Below are 22,940 nucleotides of genomic sequence, written 5' to 3' on the forward strand. Positions count from 1 at the left end.
CCCTTGACATAACCTGGGAAGTGCACCTTAGGTGCTTAATTAGGATCAAACCAGGCAGAAATTATATTGGGAAAAAATTATTGACAGTATATCTAAAAATAGGAAGTCTGTGCCTCTTGTAGGAGCAAGTTTGGGGATGTCAGGCGTAGCAAAAATCAATGCTGTAATAAGATAGACTGATGGCATATCAGAATAGCTGCTGTTATTCACTGCCTCACGTGGAACCTGACAGTCAGCACATGTTTTAGTGTCAACTGTTCCTGAAGTTACAAACATTTTTATCTGAAATGACTGTCATTTCTGAGGAGGAGCTTGGCCTCCTTCTCAGCCAGGATGTTAAAGTAATGTCCTTGGCATTGTATTATCTTTGCAGAAGCTGTTGGGCAGAGAGCGTTTGCTGGAAATCCATCTTGAAAGTTATGAGCTGCCTGGAGCTGCCTGTTCAAGAGTTTTGGACCCGTCTCCTAGAGCACAATCCGGTGACAAAAATTCTGCAAAATCAGAAATTCTGGAGGTCAGTGGCAGTCTTTCACTCTCTTTACGGGAAGGCCTATATGCTCTTCAGCTGGAAGATTTTCATCTTAACACACTGAAAGACATAATACTGCTGTATGAGCTAACTGACTGGGGCTTATCAGTCTTTCTTTGATTTTTCCTGCTCTCTCAAGTATATGCAGGTCTAACTATAAAGGAATCTGGAATAGCAATAGGAACAATGTAAATTCTATTTTTTACCTCCTCTGAGTAACAGGGAAAAAGTAATTTCCGACTGCCAGGACTGATTAGCACAGTTTGACTGCAAACTTATAGCAGCTGTTATATTATCCAGGTTTTGCATACTTCATGTCTATTTGCATACAGATTTGACAATGTAATTGTCTACTGACATAAAGCACATTGAAAGAAAAAAAACACGAATTAATTCAGAGAAAAGAGTTCTAACAGTCTGCTTCTGTATTTCAACCAAAATTAAAAATCTGCCATTTTGCAGCAGAAGCTGACTTTTTTATTCCGTAGAGCGTACTTGGCCAGCTAGAAGCCTTGGAGCCAAATTTATTCTCTCTCTTGTAATATAGACCCAAAGTAAACCCACGGTACTGAGTGAGTGAAGGTCAGATCACCTGCAATTCAGCATTTAACAATATGCTTTACATAATTAAAAAAACATCTCCTAGTGAGGAAAGCATGAAGAAAATGAATGTAACCACATCTACTTTTAGCTTGTTTTATTTAGAAGACTGTAACAACTTTTCACGTTGCACAAGCTGACCCATTCTGCATTGGTATGAGACTCAAAACCAAGCAGGGCTTTGACTTTAAGATGGCAGCCTGTCTCTGCTAGCACTGGAAGCAACGCACATTTTAATACTGACTGCAATGGAATCAGGACTTACGGCAATCACAACTGCGTTCGAAAAATTTCCTCTCCCTGTCTGCCCTACTTTTCTGTTTCATCATAATTTAAAAGCCTCAGCGTCAGGCTGATTTTGGAAGCATTTAGCAGCCAAGGTACTGTGTTTGATAGGAAAATATGCTGGTGAGAGAAAAAGCTGACTGTTTCTCTTGAAATTCTGTCCTAAGTTATGATTTCTGATAGAATCACAATATTAGTCTGAGACGAAGTGAGAAGAAATGGGTTAACAATTATCTTTTGGAAAGATTAACAAATCTGGAAGGGAGCATAATTTTTTTTCTGCTTCATTTAAGGCTACCTGATTTAGAATTAAAAAAAACCACACCCATGAAAAATCATCATCCTTTCTTGTACATGTCTCGTTTCCCTTTTTTTCTTATGTAAACGGTTTGGTGCTGAAAATGTCTCCTATGAATCTGGGCACTGTTTCTTACGGTTAATGGCAAGGTTCATGTAAGCTGGTGATCCCAGAAAGCAGATTTTGCAGGAATACTGGTGTGATCCCATCCCTGTGGAGGTCAATGAGAACCGACTGAGGCCAACTGTAACCGCAAGGTCAGGGTCAGCTGGTGGGAGTGTGCTGCCCAGGGGCAGCAGAAGTAAATTAATTTATGAAATTGTGTCAAGTGCTGTTAACAGCAGCTTTCCACACATACAATTAAAGTAGTGAGAACCAAATTTAAAGATGAATTAGATGCTTTGAACCGGTCTCTTATTTAAAACTAATGACCCATCTGTTCCTTGGCTAACACCCTGACAAGCATTTTGACCAGTTACATGACAAAGATGCTAATATGAATCAGCAGAATCTCTTTAACCAGACAGAGTATTGGAAATGGTTTCTTTTTCTGTGTTTCCCATTCATTTTAAATATCACTCCCATCACACTAGGGATGTCAAATAAATGACAGGCAGGAGATGAAAAGAAAAAATAAAGCCAGACTAGGAGTAAGTGTTAATTAAAACAGGATTTGGAATAATCAGAAAGTTCTCCTTTCATATCTGTTGCATGTAAACCTTCATTTAAGACTCATTTTGATTTGATTTACATGACTATTTGTAACGATTTCTAGTGGATGTTTCACTGTGGTGATAAAGTGTCTGAAATGTAATCTATCCGTGATGAAACTTTGTCACTCGTCGTAAGTCACTGACTGCACTGCTGCGCTGCCATCGACATTCTGAACTCACAAACTTGACGTTAACATACGTATGCTGAAAATTATGGCTTGTGACTTGGAAATAAGTGTGTTATACAATACCTATCTGTTGGCAATTATGGGAATGAAAGTAACCGACACCCCAAAAGCCACATTTCATTTCCTTTGAATTAGCTAGCAGTTTTTGTAAGTGGTTGACAGTCTTAGCTTTTAGGAAAAAGAAACCACATTAATATTTACAGCATTGCTCGGGAGAAAAATATCTAATTGACTGCTGAGTAGAATTTGATCCCAAATTGGTATGACTTTTGTGTGTGTACGAACATACATACACATGTTTGTGTGTACATGTAGCTATGTAGAGATATAGCTATAGATATTTTGGACTGATGTGCATGTGTATGTATAGATAGCTATATATGTGTGTTTGTGTGTATGTACGCCTGTATACACATACCTCCAGGACACATTCCTATTTATCATGTAAATATTTAATAGAAAGAGTTATGCAATTTCACATCAGTCTAGAAGCCTCCTTTGATCTGAGATAGTTGTTGCCAGTTGTTGCGAATTATTTTGGAAGCTTTGTGAGCTATGCATATCAAGCTATCATAACTCTAGATTATTTTTATATCATTAAATTTTTAAGCCCTCAAGATCTGTTAAGCTGGTGTTTTGTTTTGGTTTCCACAAATTAAATCCCCCTTGAAAAAGCTAATTTAACAACCGAAGTGGATCATCATACAGAGCATTAAGACCATAAGTGGTAATACCAAACAATAATGTTAAAATTTAGTCACCAGTTTCCCTTGTGATTTGTTTTATTTTACAGCTTCTGCATAACTTCATCTCACTCGACACGCAGCCTTTTGAAGGACCAGATTTACTTCCTTGCTGGCATCCGCTGTGGCAGCAGCAGCAATGGGGAAGGCAAAATTATCATCATCCACCAATGACTCTTCAGTGGAAGGTGCAGGCTGGAGTCTCCCGGCAAGTGGCTTCCGGTGAGAATAATTCCCCCCGCCATCTGGGCTGCAAGTTGAGATCCAAAACCAAATTACAGCGACTATAAAGTGTGTTCCTGTAGTTCATCTTCAGTTTTACAGCTAGTGCTGTGGTTTAACAGCAAGTTGGGAGCTCGAATATAAATATTGGCTTTTTCTTCCTGGAACACATGTACTTTGATAGAGTAATTTATTTTTATAGGATTAGAGTTTGACATATTCTTTTAGAAAGGAGTGAACTGATTGAATGATTCCCTTTCTCCCATGTAGGAAGGCCTCACAGTACCGATTCTGGGTTGAACAATGTGCTCCAGCAAGCAGCATCCCACTGCGGGCATGTCTGGAGTGAAAAGCCTTACCTAGGTAGGAAAAAAAACCCTAAAACCCTTACCAAGGTTACGAAAGGAAGGGAGACATTAGTACATCATTCTCATTTTACAAGGAGTTTAGCCAGGACAGGAGCGGGAAGCAGCCAAACAAGTATGAAACACTGTAAGAGCATTTCCTAATCAAAATATCTAGGATTTGGGGAAAAAAATATTGCAAGTTTTCACCAAAACTTTTTATCAAGCAACTCTCCAAAGTGTTTGTTGGGTGGAGTTAGCAGAATTATATCCTTTGGTGTTCTCACTATTGGCAAGACTGAACTGAAGGCAAGTGAGATTCTTGGCAGGGAAATTTCCTAGGGTATTTACAAACCCATCTAATTTTTGAGCATTTCTGTTTGTGTATTTTTTGGAAAATTGTTGGTGATACCCAAAACATTGCATTGGCTCTTTATGTGCAGAATAACAACGTTGCACAAAATGAGGTAAGCCCAGAAAAACATATTGACAATCTTAAAAATTACAGATTTTTCCCATTCATTGTGATTGATCTACCTGAAGTGGATGAACTGAAGAGTCAAGGTAGGAGGTTTTAGTAAATATTAGAAACATTAAACTGCACAAATAACTTTTTCTGTAACACAAACTCAATATACTGTGCCTGAATGACAGAAATCAGAGGAACGAATCCAGTGGGTTTTCTCTCGTTTTTTAAAATAGCCAGTCATCGGTGGTGGTGGTAAATTCATAACTCCCAGGCATAGATCATTAAAAAAAGTAAGCCAGTCTTCTTTTAGATGTGTTCTAGAATCAAACACTTCGGTTACTTCCATCCTGATTTTCTCAGTCTAAAAATTAGAAGACCATTGTGCTTCCAACATACTTGAGATTATCTCAGTCTTGTCTGAGCTGGTGAAACTCTCGAGGAGAGTTCTGGCCCCATTTTTCACCTACTCTGGGGTTCTGCTTTGGGTTCTGGGGCAGGCGATTTTTATTATCAAAGGAAAGGAAAACACATTTGTTTAGCAAACTGTGACAGAGAACAGACTCACTGTTTCCTGATCTCTGAAACAGGAATTTGAACAGCACGAATGTGTCCCTTCTCATTGCCTTTACCCAGGGATGAGTGACAGTAAGGTAAGTGAAGGCAAATTTGGTTTTTCCTTAGAAAGCCCTGCATGTAATTTTGAACTTAGGCTATTTTCCACTCCCTTTCCTGTAATCCTTCTTCTAAATGATGCCTGTTAAACTGATGAAGGTCCTCAATTGTAATGACTGCCTTGCTGAAAAGGAAAATTTTCTCCTATTACTTGCGATGGGGATTCAGTTGTCACCCGTGATTCACCGTCAGTGCAGTCTTCCCTCTTTGTAGGCCCATTATTCAGTGGGCAGAATCCAGCATCTCTCCATTACATTTTGTTATATTCTGTTGTGCTCTGTGGAGCCCACTGTAGGAGGTGTGGCCCTAGTTTCTTCAGAGGATCTAGATTTTCATTATATTGTAAAAAGCTGCAGACAACTTTTACAGCATTTCAGTGCGGGCTTAACTGGATGTGCAAAATGCAAGTGTAATTACAGTTGTGGAGGAAGCTCTACACAAATAGTTTGGCCTTTTAGGGGCATAATTATCCACATTGCGTTCACAGAAATAGTAGCAATATATACAAATCAGTCCAAGTGCTTTCTAAATAGCTTCTTCTAGTCCTCCTAACCTTTTTCATTAGGGAGCCACAATGAAAAACGTCTTGAATGTCATCCACGGATTTAGCTTGCCTTGCTGAGACACTGTGCAGGAAACTGAGAGGCAGCACACAGTCTTCTGAGACACACACAAAAAAGACTGAAAGTGCACCAAAGCCTTTTGTATGCAGACTTGAACTTGGAGAAGGTCCTCTGTGACCGCAGGAGGCCCCCATTTGGATGCAGGTGTGAGGAGGTGGCACAGCACTGACCAAGCCCGTGGGGAGGGAGCTGTGGGATGGATGTACATAGTGACGCAGGGCAATGACAGTTTTTAGATCCATTCAATTTTCCTGAATTGATGGAAACGGCAATTCGAGGTTAAGGCATGGTCCGCTCACCTAAGTGGAATACATTTCTTTTCTCTAAGTCTTAATTACATCATCTTGTACAAGTACACTACAAAAACTCACCAAAAAATTAGACTATTTTCAAACTTATACCATAATATTTCTTTGAAAGCTCTAGACCAAAGAATATAATTCAAATACAATTTCTACTATAGGACACAATTAAAAAATACATGTATTTAAAGGGCTTGGCCAGCTCCTTTTCATAAAGCAGCTCACCCAAAAAAGGATTATTTTATTTAAAGAGCAGAAAAAAGGATCCAAGAAATTCCAGAATAAATAATGAACACAGACTGACAGGGCAGGCATGAGCTTATCTATGGAAAGCCACAGATGTCCTCCTGGCTCTGCTCAAACAAGCTTTCCCCTGGACATGTATGGAGCCAGCACTTCACACAAGGGTTTTGATAGCAAAAAGATGAAACCTCTTCCAGGCTTTGGGATATTCAGTGGTTATATGACTGGGTTTTGTCAGTATTGTTAGCTGGGGGAAGAAGGGCTGGAAATGACTTTCAGGAAAAAATGAAAGAAAGGCGACATTAAAAGAAGATGCAAAAAAAAGAAAAAAAGGTAAAAAAGGTTCTTATAGGAAAAGATTGGTCAGAAGGGGCCAGAGGGCTGTGGGTGTATGGCTGTGGGTGGGACTGCACACACCTGTGTTATTTTACTTGTCGTGTTAGTTAAATGACAGCCCAGCTTCTATGTAAAACCATAAACAGAAAAATTAAGTCTGGAAGAGGAGATTTTGGAGCAGTGGAAATTTCTTCCTTGGTAGTGTTTTACCTCCAAATATGTATAAAAATGGTGGTAAAGACGTTAGAGTTGTCGTGCAGTCTGTCACTCATTTCCACTGATGGATTGATGGTGCTTCTCTCGGGCTTTATGCAAGAAAGCGCACACTATCACAGTTGCACCACATATCTGTGTTTTCTGTTTGTATAAGCCTTAGATATAACATTATCAAACAGTACTAAAAACAGGAGGAAAAGAACATTCCTAACTGTAAAGTTCATCAGTTAAAGCAGAGGATGTAGTGACTGCGAGTTGTAAGAACATTTTGAATGTGTCTATTTTTTAATATTTATTTTCTGTGGGCCTTATTCTGATATGGCAGTGATGTAATAATTGAGTCCAACAGCCAGATTTATCATAAGAATAGTGCAATTAGGCGAAGGCCTTCTGATAGCCAGAGAAGTGTTAAAACCTTCAGAGAATGACTAAATGATCCATTATGTTTTGGCAACTGCAAACTCATTTCCTACCTGCTGTTCGATTTGTGGTCGCTATGAACCAATTATTTTAGAGAATGTGGGAAACAGTCCATTTATGAGAATCCATCAAGAAATCATTATTCCGCTAGAAGCAATGTACTGTTTTTTAAACAGAATTGGAGGGTATGGATTCAAAAATATTTTCTTGCTTTCTTTAGCCTCTTTTTTGAGGGGGAGGAGGAGGGGGAGGGAGGAAGGGGCTGGAGGGCTGTCACCACATTCGCCAGAATCTTTATTGGCCAGTTGTCTTGTCTAAGACACGGTAGATGAGGGTGTAGTACAGTATAGAGCATTTTATAGCACCCCCAGCCACAGGGTACGGCAGTGCAGTCAAGAGCCCGAAAGTACCGACACTGGAGCATCAGCTCTGCTCCTCAACAGCAGCTTGGGCTGTTACATATGGTGTATACATTTATCTGTCTAGCTATCTGTCTATAATATCTATTATCTCTCTCATCTACCTATTTATAAAATATGCCCCACTGCCTTGCGCATGGCAGATAATAATTGTTAACTGCTGCATGCTGGGGGGTGAAAAAAAAAAAAGACCTGGCCCTGAAGACCAGATATAGGAAACTTATCAAGTCGAAATTGCTAAGAAGGAAGGCAAAACCATACTGTGCTCCAGTCCAGGAATGATTCGGCTGGGCGAACTGGATTATCATCTAAATGACAAGGTCACCAAGGAACTAATGCTGTAATATTTCTTTTGCTGTAGTATGCTGTAATAATTTTTTTGAATTGTTGGGTTATTGTGATGGATATCTCATGATTTAGTATCAGTGAGCTATGTGGCAGAAATAGCTGGTCATGTGTATGGGGTGCATGGGACAGAATGTGGGCACCCCCTGCTTCCTAGCCAAATTCCCACTTTTAATTTTGGATACCACTTTTTATTATTGTTTATTTTACAAACAAGTTACCAACCAAAATATTCCAGGTATGTTTTCTTTCTAGAAAGCTGTAACTCTTACTGCCTTTCCCCCTTCAGTCCAATTGATTTCTTTAAGTCAAAATATTTCCCTGGTAATGTGGTGGCTAATGGTAATGTGGATTCCATGTCATTTGTTAGCGGAGTGTCTCCTGTGTCTGGAGTTGCCCATTAAAACTTGTGGTTATAGGATGAGGTGACAGTAGATAAAAAGAAGTGATAGTTATCTTTTCCTCATTCTTCAGCATAGCCAAAGAACAAGTAAAGTAGGAAATTTTTGCCTCGAAACAAAAATAGACTCTGAAAAAAGAGCATTACATAAAAAAGTTATATAGATTAAAGCTCCCACTCCTATTAGCTGCTACTTGAAGGCAGCTCAGCACATTGCTGTAAAAATCACAGAAAATCTCCTCGTTATTGCTGTTTCTGATTTTTGTTGCTGTAGCTCCGAGAGGCCTCTGCCAGAGGTCGGTTGTAGCTCCTTTGCATTAAGCGCTGTATGAGCACAGCAAATGACTATTTTTTCCCGGTGTCCTCATTGAGGGGAAAAACAAGTGAGAAAGCAAGTAGACCCCAAACTTACACCTGGGCTTTAATTTACCCGTAAGAGAGTTCCTGTTCAAACTGTGCATCTATCCATTGGGTGTAAAATAGAGTTGTGGATGGGAGAAAGGTGAAAAGCTGGTGTTGGTGCAACCGGGCACTAAAACTAGAGGTGCTTATGCAAAACCAGTGAGAGAGTCACCAGCTTTGTCCTCTCTGCTCTTGGCTTTGTTCTTTCGTGCTGTTTTCTTTCTCTCAGGCTTTAGATTGAGGGCGCTGCACACTGTAATGCTTTTTTACCCAAGATCCATTGCTCTCTAGGGCCAATTCCTCAAACAACCCCCTCTCACACGTTCATCGAAGACAAAGTTTGCCCCAGGCTGAATTGCCAGGGTGGATCTGGTACCCTCCTGCTCTCAAATGAGTGCAGGTAGTGAATAATTGCTGACCTTTTTTTCCCACACCTCGACATAGGGATGAATACACTGGTTTGCCTCCTGGAGGGACTCCTTGCTAAAATACGCTAAAATATGACCAGAATAAATGATTGCAGGCCTCCCTGTGCCACCAAGGGCTTTAATCAGTACAAAGTGGCACTGCCAGAAACCTTCCTGACGGTAAATCAAGGCAATGCAGCAACTCAGTCACTCACTGCCTCTGTTATTAACTGAAAGCTCACTGGATTTTTTTTTTAGGCTACTACTTTGTGATTCTGCTATTTTAACAGCCTGAGAAGTCAGCTGTGCCCTGGGGTGGTGGCGAAGGGAGCGCAGCAGCTGACCTCTGGACGTGTGCAAGGTATCAGGTATAGCTGAACAAAACACTGTGATTTTTGAGACCTTGGGATTTAACTTAGACTGAACATGATTAGAGGTCTGCTTCACACTGGTGCAAACCCTGAATAAAAGCGAGTGCAGCGTAAAGCCTCTGTAGAGTCACATGGGAAACCAAATAACTATACAGTAAGAAATATGCTGGAATACATTTTTTCTAGAGAAATCCACTGCTCAGCATAAATAGCTCTAACGATACTCAGAACAGGATTAGGTTGTCTGCCATCCTGGAAGAAATGCAACAGCCAGGCCGAGACCAAAAAAAAAGACACAGAAAAAATTCAGTGATGAACGCATGTCTTCCTAAAAATGCTTTCTCAGAAAAGGCAACACGCTCAGGTACGTGCCACAGCAAACAGCCCCTCAAGGGCAATGCACAACCCCCTAAAGGTTCCTTTCCCTTACGGAAACAGGGACTTCTGTGACGCCCTTGAAAACAGGGTTAATGTATTTATCCATGTGCTGACTCACTCAGAAAGTACAAATCTTAGTACCTGGAATAGGGTTTCCGCATACATTTGTTTCTCCTTCTAGTAAATTGGCTCTTTTAACAGAAGAAAAAAAGATGAACCTACATGCTTTCTTTTGCTTTTCTCAAAGGTGTCTTCTAAATTCCTTTACATTGGATACTTTGAGCTGTATCTTGCATCAGATACTGGAAAAGTTTGTATTTAAAAATGATCTACCCAATTCACACCAAGTTACTGTGGATAGCTCAGATGTAATGACATGGCATGAACGTGGAGACATCCCTCCATGGTATGGCTTAGGCCGGGACACATGGGTGGGGGTCCCTGGTGCGCCTGGGCAGGGCAATCAAGGGCTGCCAGAGCCCTCTGGGCCCTGACATCACCCACAGTTATACCAGGCTTTCCTCAGAAATCAAACCCAATTCTTGTTAGGGTTTCCTGGCTGAATCCATAGTTTGCACACATATACTGAGCTAGAACGAGAAATGCATACACAAATAAGAAATTAAACCTTTTTTTAAGATGCTCTCCCTTCTCTTTTAATAATTTTTGTCTTTAATTTGATAAAATAGATGTATAGCGCCTTACCATTTCAGTTTGCTCCAAGAAAACTTCATTTTCTTGTGCATATGGATTATGTGTGCTTGTAGAAAAGCTCCTCGATAAAAGCCAGTTGTTTAAAGGACACAGTTACTGCTGAAGAAGTCCTATAGAATCTAAATAATGGTTTTGTGCAGAGTAAGAGACAATATTTCCTGAAGAAATAGGCTACTGTTCCAAATGATGCAGATTTTTGGTGCCTTTTTTTTTTTTTTATTTTAGAGTACCAGCAACTTCTATCTGCAGAAGCAGGTAAGGAAACCAAGAGCGGGCAAGGCATGTATGTCACCAGTGCTCTGTGATACATTCAGCACAAGATTTATAGCGCTTTCAAGCTGTGAACGCAGTCCAGGTCAGTAACAAAAATTTCCCAAAGCTCTTTCTTACCAAATCAAGGTGCTGAGATTGCCACCTGAGAGCAGACATCCAAAAAAATTCCTTTTCAGCCCAAGACAGAACAAAACCAAGGTGTTCGCACCAGCAATACCCGCAAAACAAAAACGGTCCTTTCTGGTCCTAGCGTGTAGTCTCTTAGGGCATGTACGGGGTGCCTCCCCCCTTTTGGTGGTGCAAGTTGATTTTGTGTCGTTGTGTAGAAGTGCTAAATTCAGTTGTTGGCTGGGCAAGGAGAGCAGCGTATTTCCCAGGACATCTTAGCCCCGAACCGTTATCTGGAGCACTGGGGAGCTAACGCAACATGTGACGCAAAAATGCATTAACCTCAGGCCTACCACTGCATACAGCCTGGAAGTGTCCTCACCAGCTGGTTCCTACCAGCTGGCTGCCCTTTCCCAGCAGAAGCAGCTATCTTTATGCTAAAAGGTAAATGTATGGATTGGGTATTGCACAGTTGTAGCGTAAAGCAAGGGCTGTAGCGTAAAGCAAGGGCAGAAACTGTCTATAAATGCTTTAAATTATCACTCAGGATGAGCAGAAGGGAAAAAGACTTTATTTCGAAAGCAGTCCAGAAGAGAAAGTGTAGCTCACACTGCTTCAGCTCTGAGGTAAGTTACACTGGGCCCTGCATCACCTCTGAATAAGTAAGTGACGGGTGCCCAGCTCACCTAAATACTTCCATTTTGGGAGAAAATACTGCTCTGTCTCTTGGGGCCTCAGTGGGGATGCCAGCATTGCTAGCTTGCAGAGATGAATGCAATGACTTGTTTAGTCAGGGGCATTAAGCAATCTCTGAATTTGGCCTTTGGACTTTGTATGCCAGCGTCTTTTTCTTTCAGGAAGAACATTCTGCGTAAATCAGTTCTCTCCTAAAGGACTTAGGAAAAATACAATATTATCTCAATTAAACAAAAGCGTTTTTCTGCAGATCTATCACTCCAAATGGAACAGAATGACAGCCAGATCAATGTACAGCCTGTAATTCAGAAAAGGCATTAAAAATGTTTCATCTAGATTAAACCCCTATTCCTCCCGCCAGTGTCATTTTCAATTTATGGCTGGGGAAAAGCGGGAGGGGGGCGTGTGTGTGTGTGTTGCAATTAACTACTACTGATTAGTCACCCATGGTCTTTTCTCTTTGTTTATCTCGCATGAACAATGTTGGGTATCTGATCCAAACATCCATTCCAGAATCGCTGGAACGCTGCACAAAACGGTGGTGTGTTGATAAATGCCTGTTGGTTTTTTTTTTTCCTTCTTGGCAAGTCAGTCGGGTACAAAGATGGGAGAAGGAAAGGATAAACATTTATAACGTGATTTCAGAGAGCAGGTGGATGGATAATTCTCAACACAGATTGTAAACCCTGTGCCATTTTAATGTGTCATTGTAGTAACGGGAGATTTATGCTAGCAATACTTGCTGTTTTTTTGCCAAAAGCGCACATTGCCTGAATTGAGACTATTGATGCACTGCTCTCATCATTTAAGGTGCATTAGAGACACCATAAGAAGAGAAATGTGGAGAGGGACACTGGGATGCTATTAGCGAGTTGCATATGAAATTAAATGGGAAATGAGCAAAAGGCCGTCTCATTGTAGCACAAAACTTCTGTCTCTGCATGAAAATAAAATCCTTCTTATTCCATTTGCACTTTGCCTGTTGGTAATGTGCACAGCACCGAGCGCTATTATTCATTCAGTGTGGCTAATATTATTTATAGCATTTTGAAAAATGCTATTTAATTGCCCATAGATATCATAATCTCTCTACTAAATATCCCCCAAATGGAGATCCAAACAGCATGAACAGTGTAATATTCTGCTGATGGCCTGTGCATTCTCCAGGAAAACTTCATTTTTATAAATATATATATTTAATATATAATTTTTGTATATATAAGGATGGAAGGAAGGAAAGAGGGACGAAGGTTGAAGGAACGTCAGATGGAAAGAGGGAAGGAAGGAAGGAAGGACAGAGGAACAGAAGGATGGACAGAAGGACAGACCTAGGAATGGATGGAGAAAAGGAAGGAAGAAGGAAGGACAAGAGGATAGATGGATGGAAGGATGGATGGAAAGAAGGACACTGAAGGGCAGACAGAAGACTGGAAGGATGGATGGTAGGAAGGATGGAAGGATGCATGCAAGGACAGATGGATGGAAGGAAGTACAGAAGGACAGATACAAGGAACAAAGGATGGAAGAAAGGAAGAGAGGACTGATGGAAGGCTGGAAGGAGGAACAGAAGGAAGGACGGAAGCAAGGAGAGAAGGACAGAGGAATGGAAGGACGGACAGAAAAACAGAAGGACGGACAGATGCAAAGAAAGAAGGATGGACAGAAGGAAAGGGACAGAAGGATGGATGAACAGAAGGACTGAAGGATGGACGGACAGACGGAAGGATGCACAGAAGGCTGGATGAAGGAAGGACCGATGGACAGAAGGACAGACAGATGGAAGTAAGGAAGGAATGAAGGATGGATGGAAGGAGAGAGAGAAGGATGGAAGAAGGGAAGGATGGATGGAAAGAATGGAAGTATGGGTGGAAAGAAGGATGGACAGAAGGACAAAAGGAAGGCTCAAAGGACAGAAGGAAGGACCAAAGGAAGAAAGGATGGATGAAGGAGGTACAGACAGAAGGATGGAAGAGAGTACGGAAGGCTGAAGAAATGGATGGGAAGAAGGATGGAAGGATGGAGGAAAGGAAGGAGAGAGAGATGGAGAAGAGGATGGAAGGCGGAAGGGCAGGATGGCTGAAAAGAAGGATGGAAGGGCTGATGGAAGTCCAGACAGAAAGACAGAAGGAAGAAAGGAGTGAATGATGGTAGGAAGGGCAGAATGACTGACGGAAGAGCTGAGGGATGGAAGGTAAGCATGTATGGATGGACAGAAGAACAGATATAAGGATGGATGGAAGGCTGGAAGGACGGAAGCAAAGGATGGACAGAAGGAAGTACAGATGTATGGACACACTGAAGGATGGATGCAAGGAACAAAGGATGGAAGAAAGGAAAGAGGGAAGGACAGACGGAAGGAGAGAAGAAAGGACAGAAGGTGGGACAGAAGGCTGGAAGGATGAACAGAAAGAAGGATGGACAAAAGGAAAGAATGACAGCTAGAAGGACAGAAGGAAGGAAGACTAGAGGAAAGGCCGGAAGGAAGGACAGAAAAAAGAATGCTGGATGGACAGATGGAAGGCTGGATAGAAGGAAAGGTGGAGGGGATGGAAGGAAAGATAGAAAGAAGGACACACATAAGGACAGAAGCAAGGAAGGAATGACAGAAGGATGGATGAAGGTAGAAGAGAAGGAAGTTGAGATTGACAAAAGGAAGGATGGATGGATGGAAGGACAGAGAGAAGGATAGAAGAAGGGAAGGATAGATGGCAAGAAGGACGGAAGGAAGGATGACTGACGGTAGGGAAGGAAAGATGGATAGAAGGAAGGACAGATGGACAGAAGGATGGAAGAGAGGACAGAAGAAGGGAAGGATAGATGGGAAAGAAGGATGGAAGTATGGACAGAAAGACAAGTGGAAGGATGGATGGTAGGAAGGGTGAAGTACAGACGGAAGGAAAGACAGCTGAACAGAAGAACAGGAGGGACAGAAGGAAGGAAGAAGGGACAGGTGGAAGAGAGGATGGAAGAAGAGAAGGATGGATTGGAAAGAAGGATGTAAAGACAGATGGAAGGATAGGACGATGGAAGGAAAGACATATATGTACAGAAGGACAGAATGAAGGCAGGCCAGATGGAAGGAAGGAAAGAATGCCTGATGAATGGACGGAAGGAAGGACAGATGGAAGGATGGAGAGAAACAAGAAGAATGGAAGGATGGCAGGAGGGAAGGACGAAAGGAAAGAGGTATGGACAGATTGAAGGAAGGACGGAAGCAAGGAAGAATGGATGGAAGGAGGGACAGATGCACAGAATGACGGACTGATGGATGCAAGGAAGGAAGGACAGACAGACAAAAGGATGGAAGGAAAGTAGGAAGAAAGGAAGATGGATGGAAGGAAGGAGGAGGGAAGGACACACAGAAGCATGGAAGGAAGGAAGGATGAACGGATGGACAGATGGAAGGAAGAATGAAAAAGGATGGATGGAAAGGAGGACAGAAGGAATTAGAGACAGAAGAACAGACAGGAATGATGGATGGACAGAACAACAGACAAGTGGAAGGACAAATGGTAGGAGGGGCGGAAGGATGGATGTACGTACAGAAGAATGGATGGAGGTACAGAAGGACAGATGGAAGGATGGAAAGGAAAGATGAATGGAAGACAAACAGATGGAATGAAGGGTGGTAAGAAAGAAGGATGGACAAAAGGAAGGATGGACGGAAAGATAGAAGGACAGAAATCAGGATGGAAGGATAGAAGTACGGGTGGAAGGAACAAACGACAGAAGAAAGGAAGTAGGGATGGACAGATGGAAGGACAGAAGGATGGAGTAAGGGAATGATGGAAAGAAGGAATGAAAAAAGGACAGAAGAAAACAGACAGATGAATGGAAGGATGGAAGGACAGAAGGAACGACAGAAGAACACATGGACGGATGGAAAGAAGGATGGATGAAGGAAGGAAGGACAAATGTATGGAAGGACAGACGGAAAGGATAGAATGCTTGATGGAAGGAAGTCCAGATTGATGGAAGGGTGAAGGACGGATGAAGGAAGGAGGGACAGAAGGTTTAAAGGAAAGACACAAGGACGGACAGAAGGAAGGACAGAAGGAAAGACGAAAGGATGGAAGCTGAATAGAAGGAGGGACAGGAGGATGGAAGTATAGAAGGACAAAAGGAAGGAGGAAAGCAAAGATGGATGGAGGGAAGGACAGACAGAAGAACAGAAGGCAAGATGGATGGAACAATGGGAGGAAAGGACAGATAGAAGAAAGGATGAAAAGACAAGCTGGATGGAAGGAAGGACAAATGGAATGACGTACAAAATGAACGAAGGACGGATGGAAGCAAGGATTGAAGGAAGGACAGAAGGAAGGAAGAATGGGAGGAAGGATGGATGGACAGGAGGAAGGAAGAATGGACAGGAGGAGGGAAGGACGGACACAAGGATGTACAGATGGAAGGACAGATGGAAAGAATGAAGCAAGGATGGAAGGGAGGAATGAATCATGGAAGCATGGAAGGACAGACAGAAGGAAGCAGGGAGGACAAATGGAAGCATGGGCAGAAAGGACGGACAGAGATACGGAAGGAAGGATAGAGTGTAGGAATGAAGGATGGAAGCATAAAAGAACTGACATAAGGATGGAGGGAAGAACAGAAGGACGGACGGGCGAAAGGATGGCTGGAAGCAGGGAAGGAAGGAAAGAAAAATAGGAGAAGAAAAATGGAAGAAGGGAAGATGAATACCTGTTGTTCAGCGGGTTTGTCAGCCCTGTAGGTCCTGCAGCACTCGAGTCTGACGACAGCATGGGAGATGCTCTCGTTCTTGATGCAATACTTTCAGATGACCTAAGAGGAGCGTGTGCTCTGAGCTACGAGTAGGCAAGACAAATCATTTGAACTTATCTCGTCTGTCTTCTGTGCTGTATTCACAAATGTTCTCACAAATTAACAAAGCCACAGTGTTAATGGGAAGGTTGTGCAAAGTGTTTCAGCATTAAGTAGTTTCAGTACCATATCTGTCATATGACAGGCATTTCCTCTTGTTTAGTGCTACACGAAAATGGTTTCACGAGAGAATAAGCCAGAAAAAGTATTTGCCGTCTGTGCCACAAGCATTACTTTCCCCCAACAAAACCAGAACTTTGGCAATCATTATAACATGTCAAAGCCACCCATGAGAGCTGGCGTCAGAGCAATAAAGGCAAATTTTGCAAAGGAAAATTTGGATCCTCGCCTAAACAACTTGAATATGCTTTTTAAATGTACATTGTAATTCATCTGATGGATGGTCTAGTGAGAGCAAGAATGACCTAGCTGCTTCGGCACTGAACCTGGCTCTGGAGAGCTGGGTTTAGTTCACAGCTCAGCCACAGGCTGAAATATTGGACATGACGTGTGCCCTCTTTTCCCTTCTGTAACAAGAGATTATTACTTCAGTACTTCACATTGGTGAGAGAAGACAGAATTCATTAACCTCTGCATGTTCTCAGATACTCTGATCACAAAGGTCACATATAAATTACAGTATAAAAGTAACTATTTTAGTGGGTTAGTCTAAGAGTTAACACACCATGAAATATTCATATTAAAATGAGCAGCTGGCATTAGAGCTGGTATTAGTACATTGGAGAAGCTAAAAAAATACCCCACAAGCTCCTTCATTTAACATTTGTTCATTTGCATTTGGTTGTCAAAGATGCATTGTAGTTTCAAGTCCTGATCCATAGTTCTCTATAATCAAAATTTATTGTGATTTTAATCACACCCAATTCCTGCAGCGATTTTGCTACCTGTCAACAAACACAACAGAAAAATGCTTTTGAAACTGTGCGCCAAGTTTGCAGTTGCCAGAAACCAGCCTACCTGCTGAAGTGAGAAGTGTGCCACATTGTGTTCGAGGGGGCATTTGTGCTCCTGGAAGTACACCGAGACACTGATCCAGAAAGTCCCTCTAGCAACAGTTTTGTGGGGGGTTCCCCTCCATAGGTGTTTAAGCAGATAAAACAGACTATCTCCCGGGAAATGACAGTACCAACTCAGGCTAAAGTTCATCCAGTACTAAAAGGTGAACGTACTTTTTCCACCCCGGCACAGTTTCTCCCCAGTCTCTCTCCTCTTTAAATACCGAGTGTTGAAATCCAAAACTCTTAATCTAATTAAACCTTGACCTTTGGTTAGCTCATTTCTATCTCTGCTTTACATTTTATAGTTAGGCAATTTCTGTGACTGGGTCAAATCAAAATGTGAAGCGGCATGCAGCGTATCCAAACATGAAACAGAATTACCTCCATTTTTATTTCAAGTACCACAGAGAGAAAAGGCAAGGAAAGTGCTAGCATTAAAGAATGTTTTTTAAACATTTTTATTCCAATAATGATATTCTATATAGGAGTCACTGTGTATTTTGTTGAGGTTTTTTTTGCTCCCAGTAATGACCTTCCTTCCAGTTCGTCTTTTTGCTGCAGTTATTTGAAAAAGTAAGAATGAGCCCCTAAATAAAACAAGAAAATACATATGTCCAGAGGGATGGTCCTCGACATTTCCTGCTGATTGCTCTGCCTCATGCCCAGAGAGCAGTGGCTATTATAACCTCCAGCCGTCTGCAGAAGTTTACACTGAATCAAACATAATCATATACTTTTTGCATAAAACTATCATCCTTCACTGACGAAAAACATGGTAGTGCTCCCCAAAGTCTGGAGAAGTTCTAAAGACATTCTGAGCACTGCATGAGAAATCTGAAAAGATTTACAAGGGAAAATTGTATTTATATCTGTAGAGATATAAAAAGCATACATGTTCAAATTTCACACACATTTGTACTCTTTCAGGTTAAACACCCCTGTGTTCCTGTCCTGATGTCATTAAAACCATTAGCCACTCTCCTCATGAAGCTCCATGTGACCTGCGGTATGTTCAGCTACATTTGTTTTTTTCCAGTAGATGATTTTCCAATTAAAGCCAATAAAGTCTCTAACCTGACTTCATTGCTGTCATTCCTTGTGATTTTTAATGTTCTGCAATTTTACTTTCTCACTGAAAGTACCACTCATGGGACTGCACATCATGGGATTGCAGAGCAATTCCATTTTTATTAAAAAGAAAATCTTTGAAGATACCATGCAAAGATTGAAATGATGAATGCAAAAAGCTAAACATCCCAACACTTATTATTTTTTAAAACCTCATGAGTTTTTGATGCTTCAGCCATGATGACTTAATGCTTGGAAGCAGAGGGATTGATGAAGACATCAGACCAGAGCCTAGGTTCTAGGGATTGCTATATCCAAAACACTGAAGGAAAGTACTTTTCTACCTGCTTTTTAAACTGGTTTTGGTCTATATTGGGGTAGAGAGATATTGTTAACCAAAAATTCTTCTGCTGTAACTATTCAACTAACAATTTAACGATCATTCCATATACAGGAGTTTCCCAAGGGAAAAAAATGACCACACAGGAGACAAGGCAAATTAATGAGGTATTCTGGCCGCAGGTGCTGCGGCATGAGCACTTGGGGCTGGACTTCCCTTTCCGTGTGTCCTGCGCACCGGCACTGTTGCTCAGCCATCGGTCCTTCTGTTTTCCCCAAACCAGGAAGAGTTAAGAGCATGAAACACAGCTGCTGCCAAAGGCACAGCGAGCAGCACCTTGTCATCGTATAAAATGGCTACGATTTACTTCAATAGCAGCAGCAAATGCATCCATAGCACTTCACTGTGCAATACCCACCTCATGCCACTAAAAACAATGACACATAAAGAGTTCAATGGGAAGAACAAAAAAACACACGTAAAAGAGATTTGATCAAAAGTTTCTCACTAGCCTCACTCAAAAGCACTTTAATCTCAAATAAGTACCTACTGTCCACTTGCTTACAAGTAAAATTCTCGGTGATACACAGACTGCCCACTAGAAGTTGCCACGGAAACTGGATTAACTTATGCTACATGTTGATTACTCCACTCTGCTTATCTTTCTCCACCCACATACACCTTAAAATTAGTATTGTCCTTTATGGTCTAATTGCCCCAATGGCATTGCCATTTAGGACACGGAAATGGATTTGCTACCTGAATCAAAGCTTGAGCCACTCGCATTTTTAAAGCAAGACATCGAAAAAATCTTCAAAATACTTTGTCGGCAGGTTACTTCAAATTGCCTTTTTCCCACACTGATAGCCAAAATATTCAATGGCAGATCTAGATGAAGTGCATAAATACAACATTCCTCAACTGTGCTCGCTCTGTAAAACAAAGTATGCAAGGAAAAATTTTGAAAGCAATTCCCCTTGCTGTTTTCTTGATTCACGAGTCTCAATATATTGGGCACTAGCTACACAATCCCAGTCCCTTTAAATTCAGTGGGAGTTTTTATTCTTGACCTCAGTAAAGCTGGGATTTCAACTGTGTTTTAGGGAGGTCACCAGTTCCCTATTTAAAGTCAACTGGAGTTGGATTACATCGTCCCAGAGCGGCTCAGCTGCTGAGGTGCCTTCAGTCTGTGCTAGCCAGAATGACAGCTCATGTTTTTGGCTAGGTCTCCAGGCTAGGCAAATTACAACTGCTCCATAGTTTGTATACGGACAGCTTTTGAATCTTGGGCTTTGGTGAGTATTATGAAGAGAGTTCCAGATTTAAATCTTATTCCTGATTCCGCCCCCCCCCCCCCCCCAGTTCGGTCATAGCTCTATGCATAATTTGCAGAGAGACTCAAAGCAATGACCTTTGAATGAGATAGTCAAATGAGCTAGCACAGCTGAGAGTGATCATTTTTCCCATCAGTGTAGCTGTCAGAATAGTTTTGTTCATCTCTGGGTGTGTGTTCATTTCTCCACTTGTTTTCCAAATGGTATAAAAAATGTACCATGTGACGGAATGATGGGGGAAATTAAATTAAAGAAAATGAAAAGCATGAGCTGTTTTACCACAAGGAGACCACCTTCCATTTATCTTAATTGCAATTTACAGTGTTTTGAATACATGAAATCTTCCCCTGCGCCGCTGCCCCCCCGCGCCCCCCCCCCCTTGGGAAAATCTAAGTCTAGAAAATCCTCGATATCTGACATACCTGTAAAACTTGAGATACATCCAAAAAAATACCTTGGATCTGAGCAAACCTGAACCTTCTGATGAATTTTGACGTCCATCCTATCCTGCACCTCATGATGTTGGTCGAAACTGAACTGTAGACTGGTTCTTCCAAACTTTGAGAGAGTTTTACCTGACTGAACTTTACAGCAGGTTCTTTCCAAGCCATGTGATGTGTCTTGGTCGAGATGGATCGTGGCATCTTTGAGGGTTATCTTGTGGCTGGGGCTGATCTTAATAAAGAACAATTAAATAGAATCTGGCAAAGCACCAAAGACAACACTGTCTTCTTTTAGAGAAACGGGTGTGTAATCAGCTCAAAAATTCAACAGAGGCTCAGAAATATTCCCAGGATAACAAATTTGAAAGGTACTCTAAATATACTCAAAAGCTTAAGTACAGCAAGATAGAGGACACAAAATGAAAGGCCATGGGAGCAGGGGCTGACAGAACTTGGTTGCATTTGTGGCCGCCTCTTCTTTGCATTTTAAAGCTGAAAGATAGAGAGATACTTACCTGTGTCCTTAAAAGCACAAGTCTGCATCTGGACCTCACTCGAGCCAATGGCAACAATCCCCTTGGTTTTGCGGGAACGGGACAAAATAGATATGTATTTTTTTTCTAATGAGTTGCTGAGGAGCAAAGGATCCACTGCTAAAAATGGATTTTACATCTGATAATAATAATCAATAGCTAGTGAGAGCACTCAGATAAAGAAGAGCTTAAAACCAGTCTCATGCTGGCGCAGCATGCAGCCAGACAAAAAGCATGCCTGCCCACGAGGAGCACAGACACCTCCAAAACCAGCACACGCACACACACAGAGGTAGATCTGCCAAAAAAAAAAAAAAAAAAACCAACCCACCAACAAAAAACCCCACACTGGATTTTTTCCCCCCTCAGATCCTCCCAGGTTCAAAAATGGCTCAACCAAACAGTGAAATTATACAGCGTAGCTCAAATTCTGCTGTCCCATCCAGGATCATGAGAGACGATCCTGGAAAAAAACAGCACGATCATTTTGGCAACACGAGCGATGAAGCAAACGAAGCATCCCTTTGCTTTGCATGCAGAAATAAATACTGTTGGCAGACAAAATAAAATGTAACTGCACGTGGCGGTACAGTCTGTCCTGGAGGTGTATTTCCCGCGGTCCCACCGAGCCTCTGAGTACATATTAAGGAATAGCGGCAGGTGCGTGCAGGTCATTTGACCTGCTGTAATGATTCTGGCAGCTGGAGAGCTACGCAAGGATTGGAAAAGTGAATTCTGTAACAGTAAGGCACAGTTGACTAAAGTGGATAGCATCGTGGAACTGAGCTAGTTTATCGGATTTTAAGTGCTTTTAAAAATTGAGTATTAGCAGGTGATCATTATACAGTTATAAGTTCGATTAACTAGCTGGAGAGCTGACAGGTTTTAGCACAGATATTCTTATACTTCTATTTTTTTCCTACTCCTGCTTAAATCTAACTAAAATGATTGAAGCCTACTTGTTCCAACCCTCATACTTTTTAAAAACTGATTTTGTAGAGCCACTTACATCAAATTTCTTACTTCTATACACACTGATAACCCTCTCAGGAGGCTAATTAGCATGGGAAGAAAAATAAGCAGTGACATTGTTCATACAGTGGATCCGAACTCTGAAGTCAGGGAGGTGCTGCCAGTGTTTTTGACACAGGACTCCTATAAGATCTTGCGTAAAGTTGCAGAGGTGAGAGGTGAAGAGAGGTGTAAGGTGCTGCAGCAGAGCTGACCTGCTCTCAGGAGGCAGTGCTCATTGAGGACACCTACCTGAGCAAGACAGTGATAACTGAAAGTATGAAATGCCTAAATCACATAACATGATATGGTGACAGGAGATTAATAAGTATTTCGACTTAGACCTGTTCCCTGTCCCCTTTACACTAGTAAAAAGTACAAATTCATTTAAATCAGAACAATGGCGCAGTGATCAATATTCTGAGGTGTTTTCAAAATCAAGTATTTATTTCAGAGACTTTCCCCTCCTGAATGGGTGTACTGGTTCCCTGGTCCTCTTCAGAAATTGGGTTAATTCCATCCCAAGCAAAGAACCTACCCCAAAACCTTTATTTAATCTCACAGGAAAATATTAATCAATGTCTTCCATAAGCTCCTGTGAGCTCACTCTGTTATGTCTCTAGTAGCCTTCTAGAAAATA

The 22,940-nt window shown here is 41.6% G+C and overlaps 1 long non-coding RNA gene across 1 annotated transcript; it reads left to right on the top strand.

The window, feature by feature from the left end:
* Positions 1-3,403: 3,403 nt before the first annotated feature.
* Positions 3,404-9,538, top strand: LOC127014908 (uncharacterized). Its single transcript, XR_007766241.1, has 5 exons — positions 3,404-3,578; positions 3,849-3,941; positions 4,431-4,486; positions 4,979-5,041; positions 9,435-9,538. It is a non-coding gene; the product is annotated as an uncharacterized LOC127014908 (long non-coding RNA).
* The last annotated feature ends 13,402 nt before the right edge of the window (positions 9,539-22,940 follow it).

This window comes from Gymnogyps californianus, chromosome 3, assembly GCF_018139145.2.
Source record: "Gymnogyps californianus isolate 813 chromosome 3, ASM1813914v2, whole genome shotgun sequence".
NCBI lineage: Eukaryota > Metazoa > Chordata > Aves > Accipitriformes > Cathartidae > Gymnogyps > Gymnogyps californianus.